The sequence below is a fragment of the Myotis brandtii genome, unplaced genomic scaffold (genome assembly GCF_000412655.1).
Source record: "Myotis brandtii unplaced genomic scaffold, ASM41265v1 scaffold363, whole genome shotgun sequence".
Lineage (NCBI taxonomy): Eukaryota > Metazoa > Chordata > Mammalia > Chiroptera > Vespertilionidae > Myotis > Myotis brandtii.
The window spans coordinates 1,130,230-1,137,843 of record NW_005363938.1 but is presented as its reverse complement, the minus strand read 5'-3'; positions in this window follow the sequence as shown (position 1 = coordinate 1,137,843).

The following is a 7,614-nucleotide window of genomic DNA, read 5'->3' as shown; positions in this document are numbered from 1 at the left end:
AGAAATGAAAGAGTTGATCAACATGTCCATCAGCATAGAACTTTTCTCTGGAACCCACATGACCATGGCCCTAACACCACCTTCTCAGACCAATACCAACTCAAAAATAAATGCTGTTGGCTTTGAGTTTTTTGACCAGAGGTTGCAACTGGCAGCCCACAGGCAAACTGGAACCCACATATGTGTTGTCTTTGGCCTGCAGAGCATTTAAAATTGTAATAATAAATTTTATTTGGTTGCCAACATTTTTAAATCAGGAAATTTCATTTTGAAAAAACCCAGATTTTTGGCTTCTCTTTAAAAAATCAGATGATCAAACGATTTGGCAGCTCCGGGCCTGCATTCCCACAGGGCAACAGCTGGTTGGAGCAGAACAGTGGATAATAGAATATTCGTTAGGGAAGGCTAGATGCTGTAATGAACAACCCCAAGCCTTCACCGGCTTACTGCAATACAATTTTATTTCTTGCTCATATCACAGTCCAAGGAAGTGGGGTGGGGTTGGGGAAGCAGGGGTGTCCGCAAGTTATTTTAGGAACTCAGGTGCCTTCCATTTTATGGCTCTGACATCTTCTACAACTTAATTTGTTAGGCATTGAGCTGGAGGGTGGTGAAGGAGGTTGTGGGAAAAGCAGACCAGCTTTTAACTACATCATCTGGAAATGTCCCACACTCGTGAGAACCAGTCATGAGGCCCAACAGGGACCCCAGGGGGCTGCGAAATGTGGTGCCTGGCTCAGGGGCCAGCAGGAAGAGAACACAGAGGCTTAAAAGCACCAGTATCTCTATTTCAAGTGGCTGCCCTACATGCTTTCTCTGCTTGGACATGGAAGTTCTATTCTTCCCATTCCTCTCCCCTCCTCAGCACAGCCATTTGGCTCAGGGGAAACCACCAGTCATTGGCTGAAGAATGGTCATGTGATACAATCCCAACCAATGAGAAAAGATGAATTTGGATATGATGCTTGGAACTGCAGCAGCCCTTCTGGGACCAGCCTTGGGCTGAAGCCAGCACAGTGATGATAGAGAAGAGAGATGGAAGGTACCTGCATCTCTGGTGGCCTGGTGGAGGTGCTCAAACAACCAATGCAGAAAACCACCTACCTCTATACTTCCTGATGAATGCATATTAAATTCCAGTTTGAGCCAAGGGAGCTCCTGTTCATTAAAGTATCCAAACTGATAAGAGAGCAGTCCCTGCCTCACTGGAGTCACATAGGTCACTTGCCTGGCCATGTAAGTATTTGAGTTTTGACCCCTTGACTTAACATTTTTTCTCCCTCCAATGCAGAGCTGAGGTCAAATTGGCCAGCCCTGACCTTGATGGCTGGTGTAGAAATGACCCAGTGTCTACCACCTGAGGGCGCAATGTGCAAGTATCTGTGCTTCCCAGGACAACGTGGTCCCATCCAGGCTCTGGATCTCCACGTGCATCTTGGGTACACGATCCATGTGTAACTCCGACCACACGGTGAACAGGTGTGGATTTGAGTGCGGGCTCCACCACGCCTTCGCTGTGTGAACCTAGGCAAACCAGTTAACCTCGCTGATCTTCAGTTTCCTCAGCTGAACACAAAGCTAGAACTTGGATTGCTGTGATCATTGCCAGAAGGTTCAATGGCTCGACACCGAAAGGCTCTTTCCCAAGGCTCAGCACACAGAGCGTTCACAGTAGATGTGGCTGGTGGTGTGGTCACTGTCCAGCAGCTGAGACCGCTGAGTGATCGGATGGTGGAAGGTTTGCTGCCAACTACTAGGTTATTAGGGGAGACCCAACCCTAAAACACGAGGCCCCTGTGGCGGAACGAGGTTGGTTTTAGAGCCTGAACAGAGGTGGCATTAGGTAGCTCTGAATAACCTGGCAGACATGTATTCCCTCCTCACTTTTCTTAAACTCCTCCTGATCTTGTGAAGGAGAAAGTCTCAGTTGGTGCTGCTCTGCGTTTAATACCTTCCCAGCACTTGCCAAGCCCCTGTTAAGAAAGGGAGCCCAGGCTCTGGCTCAGAACACCCCGGAGCGGGGGGCAATATCAAGATGGCATATGAACAGGGTTTTGTTTTGGTTGCGCTTTTAAATATTTACTATCTATTTATGGCGGATGGTACTCTTTTCCACTTGTGGAAGTGAGATAAAATTCTACTTTGAAGTAAAACTGCCCAGGTTATAAAGGCGAGTTCAATGAAATAAAAGTATTTGGAATATAGTGGTACAAGGTATGGCAGAAACCTAGAAGGTGGGGTGTGAGAGACTCAGCTTGGGCCCTTCCTGGAGAAAGCCACAGGGTCTGGGGGTCCAGTGCGGGCAGGGCCCTCCCGTGCGGTCCTTCCTCACAGGAGTGATGAGAGCTGCGGAGGCCTGTCCCCAAGCCTCTTAAGAGAGTCCCTGAGCTGACATTCCGACTGGCTTCCTTTGGAAGGAAGATAGGTAGGGTGACCCATCATCGGGGCCACTGGAAACTGAGGGGTTTCCAGGGTTATTGGACTTTCAGTGTTAAAACTAGGAAAGTCAGTCCCAGGAAAACTGGGGCAGTGGGTCATCCTACGAATCCTGAACAGGGGATGCGGGGGGAGCAGGGGAGGCGGGAGGGGAGGGTCTGTGAGGGTGGCCGTCGTTGTGAAAGGCAAGAAAGTAGTCTCTTTTGAATACCCACAGCCTCTCCCCAAGGACCCAGAAGAATTCTCTCTTAGCATTGTGAACAAGGCGTGGGGGGGCCCGTCAGAAGGAACGCAGACAGGTTGGAGGGCCATTGGGACGGGACAGAGTTTGAGGAGAATAGATCGTTTGAGTGACAAGTGCGAAGCTGGGCAGGCAGAGAGCCAGCCGGGCTGGGTTGGGACAGAGTCCGAAGAGAGGCCAGAGGTGGCTTCCTACTGAGACGGGCAGCCATGGAGAGAGGCGGGGGGTGTTTTTAAAGCCATTGAGTTGTGTTATTATTGGGGCTCCTCCCCACCAACACCCCCTCTGCTCTCTTCTGGAAATCCAGAGCGGAGATGGAAATGCCGCTCAGTTCCTTCCCGACACTGGGCTGATGTGGCCCGAGGAGGCCATGTCCGGCAAAGGCCCGCCTGAATCTGACCCAGCAGGGCTCCTTCTGGGGAGGCCCAGGAAGGGGCCGTTTCTCCGTTTGCCCACACTTCTCCAAGCCCGTAGCCAACACCAAGGCACAGGCACCAAGGACTAAGGAACACACTGAAGTGAAGGAATAACAAAGAGCAGGAGGAAGCATGGAGGGAGCACAGTTGGGTCTGGAATGCCATGCTGAGGAAGTGGGATTTATCTTGGTGGTGGGGGGGCCTCGTGTGAAGGACCAAAGGATGAGAATGACATGTTCACTGCTGTGTTTGAGAGAGGTCAGGTGACAGAGAAAGGGGGTTAGGGGGTGGAAGAGAGAAGACTGAATGCAAGGGACACTAGTTAGGAGTCTACCGCAATAGTCCAGACACCAGACATCAAAGAAGAAATGGCACAGTGAAGGCTTGAAGCAGCACAGAAGGGACTGTTTGGAGAGAGGATTAGGTAGAGACCAACTGCATGAGCAGGTGAGGATGAAGGGGTGAGTCAAGGGTTGGGGTAGGCAAAATAATGTTTCCCCAAACATGCCCACACTCTACTTCCTGGAACCTATGAACATGTTATGTTTCGTGGCAAAAGGGACTTGGCAGATGTAAGTAAGGGGTTAGACCTTTCAATAGGGGGCTTCGTCTGGATTCTCTAGGTAGACCCAATCTAAGTCCATGAACCCTTAAAAGCAGAGCTTTCTTCGCTTGCCTGAGAAAGGTGCAAAAGAAAGGGAAGTCGGAGAGACTGGGAACATGAGCCACCCCTGTAGGGACACACTGTGATATGCCAGGACTGGAGACAGGCCCCCGGGAGCCAAGGAAGCAGAGAACTCGGTCCTACAGGGGCATGGAACTGAACTTGGCCCACAACCCGGGTAAGCGTGGACGGGGATCCTTCCCAGAGCCTCCTGATAATAGCCTAGCAGGTCAACACCTTGACTCTGAACTTGTGAAACCCAGGGCAGAAAATCCAGCCAAGCCAACCTGGACTCCTGACCTACAGAAACTGTGCTGCCAGCGTTGTTTTAAGCCGCTAAGGTTGTGGTAAGTCGGTGAGGCAGCGGTAGGAAATGAACACGGGATGAAACTCAGGTTTCTCGCTGGGCTCAGACAGACGTCACCCTGACCCGTGGCGGGACTGGATGGAAGATCGGATGTTGCTGTTCCATCTCAGACTCTTCCTGTGTTAGTTATCGATCGCTGCATAACCATATCACCACAACTTAGCAGCTTACATCACAAATAGACAACACGCATGTATTATCTGCTAGTTTTGGGGGCCAGGAGTCCAAGCACAGGTCAGCTGGGTCCTCCGCCAGGCTGCCACTAAGGTGTTGGCTGGGTTCACTTCTGAACACTGTCCACTTCTGAACACTCAGCCAGTGTCTTGGTCGGTTTGGGCCGCTGTAACAAAAATGCCACAGACTGGGTGGCTCACACAAACATCTATTTCTCACAGTTCAGGAGGCTGGGAGGCCGACATCAAGGTGCTGGCAGATAGGGTGTCTGGGAGGAGCCCTCCTCCTGGCTTGCAGGCGGCTGCCTTCTCTCTGTGTCCTCACCTTGTGGGGACAGAGACAGAGCTCTCATGGCCTGTCCTCTGTTCATAAAGCCTTAATTCTACCATGAGGGCCCCACCCTCATGACCTCATCTAACCATAATCACCTCCCAAAGGCCTCACCTCCCAATGCACTGGGGATTATGGCTTCAACCTATGAAGTCTGGGAAGACACAAGCATTCAGTCCGTAGCAACCAAGGCAGGCCTTGCTCTCAAGCTCACGCCGCTGTGGACAGAATCCAGTTCCCTGTGGCCCGTCAGGCTGAGGGTTTCAGTTCTTTCCTGCTTGTCGGCCAGAAGATGCCCTGTTTCTTGTCAACACGGGCCTCCCAACATGGCCACTTGTTTCACCAAATGAGTGAGAGAGTGTCTGTGAGCAAGGTGGGTGTTGCCATCTCATGTAACAGGTGACACCACGGCACCTTTGCTGTACTCCCTCGCTGGGAAGCAGGTCACAGTCCCACTCCCACTCCCACTTCAGAGGAAAGAGTTACCCAAGGGCGTGACTACCCAAGGCCAGGACAACTGGGGCGATCTCAGAGTCTCTCCGCCAACACTTCTCAGAGGAAGATGCGGGTTCCTTCTCTGGGTGTGTTTCAAGAATTGCGAAGAGGTTTTTGCCTCCTGCTGGGCCTCAGCTTCAGAGTTTCTTTTTGGCCCACAGTCAGTAATGTAGCAGCTCCGCTCACCTGAGCTGGAAGGGCAGGGAGGGGGCCTAGGGAACGCCGCCGTCTCAGGAAACATTTGTCCTGCGCCAGCCTGGTGATTTGCTCAGCGAAACTCAAGTTGATGTGACATAAACAGCGTCTGCTGCTGCCAGAGGCCTGCCACAATATTTTCTGTTAAGTGCTGCTCGCGCCTGACATACGCTTCTGGTTCTGAAATGTGGTTCTCAGTTCACGCGCGAGGACAAACCACTCACTCCCTTATTAAGAGTCCCGTTTCTTATTCTTTAAGGTAGGTTTTCTGAGCGCCTGAGGTCGGCCCGGAGGGGAGATGTGCCAGGGCAGTGGCCTGGAGGCCTCTCCTTGGAGCGGGTCAGTTTGGATGACAAGAGCCTGCTTTTCCACTGCAGACTGGGCGTCTGGCCCTGCAGTGCCAGCTCTGTGTTAACGCCCGTGCTCTCCAGAGCCCTGACATCTGATCACTCTTTACATTTTCTCTCTTTCCTGTTGCTCACTATATCCTTTTGCTGCAACAATAGTGAACCCAAAAGTAACATAGGTTCTCTTTCCAAGGCCACAATATTAGGAAAGAAATCAGTAATTTCCTGTGCCATTTCACTTCACCTCTCACCCACCTGAAGGTATTCATGGTCAATAGCATGACATGGAACCTTCCGCATGGGATGTGCACTTTCTTTACATTCTGAGAAACCAATGTACACATCCACATGTGTATTGATAAGCGTGCTTATTTACTTTTACAAAAGCAGGACATCCACTGAAGTCACTGTGATATAAGATGAGTAAGTTCTAGAAACAGAGCCCATACTTAACAATACAAATTTGTTAAGAGGGTAACTGTCAAGTGTTCTTATCACATACTAGTGGCCCGGTGCACAAAATTCGTGCATGGGGGTAAGGAGGGTCCCTCAGCCTGGCCTGCACCCTCTCACAATCCAGGACCCCTTGGGGAATGTCTGATTGCCGGTTTAGGGGTAATCAGGCAGGCAGGCGAACAGTTAGGCGCATCAGGCAGGCAGCGGTTCCGGATTGTGAGAGGGATGTCTGACTGCCTGCCTGCCTGATTGCCCCTAATCGCTTGCCTACCTACCTGATTGCCCCTAACCACTCTGCCTGCCTGCCTGCCTGATTGCCCCTAACCGCCTCTGCCCAGTGCTGTGGCTTCGTCCTGAAAGACGTCCGGAATGACATCAGAAGGTCGTTCGGCTGTCCAGTCTAATTAGCATATTACGCTTTTATTATTATAGATGCAAAAATATGCAAAGGGATGCAGGAAACTTGGAGGTGATGGATATGTCTGTTACCTTGACTGGTCATGGTATCACTGGTGTAAGCATGTAGCCAAACTCACTAAATTATATACAATGAATATGTGCAGTTTTTTTGTTGTATCAAGTATACTTCAATAAAGCGGTAAAAAAACACACAAAAAAACCACAGGACATCAACTTTCCTTAGTTGTATCTCATTATCACCCTTTCAGATCAATAAATCAATGATCTTAAGAGGAAGGGAGAGAGAACCATTGATTTGTTGTTCCACTTATTTATGCATTAATTTGTTGACTCTTGTCTGTGCCCTCACCCGGGATCAAACCCACAACCTTGGCCTATAGGGGTGATACTCTAACCAATTAAGCTATCCATCCAGCGTATTCTTTTTAATGGCTGCCCGTGATGCCATGAGAGGGATGGATTGGCATTTACACTCTGGCCGGTGGATGTTTACAATGTTATGGTCAGAAGAACTCCATGAGAGGGGAAGCGAGTGAATGTGTGTCATTCCAATTTTAGGATGGGAGAAACTGAGGCACAGAGAGGGTCAGCAGTGGGTGGATTGGTCCCACCAGTTCCTGGCAGATGTGTGGCAGAATCAACCTAGCATAGTTCTTGCTTCATGCTGCCACAAGGAGGCACTGTTAAAACTTGCTCCCGTGCAATCTCCGTAGACAAACAGCCCCCTTCCTTGCTAACACTAGGATTCTGGACACCCCTCTTCAGTGTCAAAAGTCCAATTAAACCTTTTCCTGCCACTGACCATCATGATCTATCCTAATTTTGAATAACAGGGAGATGGGTTGGAAGAGTTCAATTTCTTCTTTCCCAGAAATCCCTGGGTTCCTTTTGCAAATCCATTTTCTCTCCAATGGACAAGTTTGCCCACGGAGGTCTGAGAGGATCCCTCTAGGTCAGTGGTTCTCAACCTTCCTAATGCTGCGACCCTTTAATACAGTTCCTCATGTTGTGGTGACCCCCAATTTCATTGTTACAAATTGAACATAATTAAAGCATAGTGATTAATCACAAAA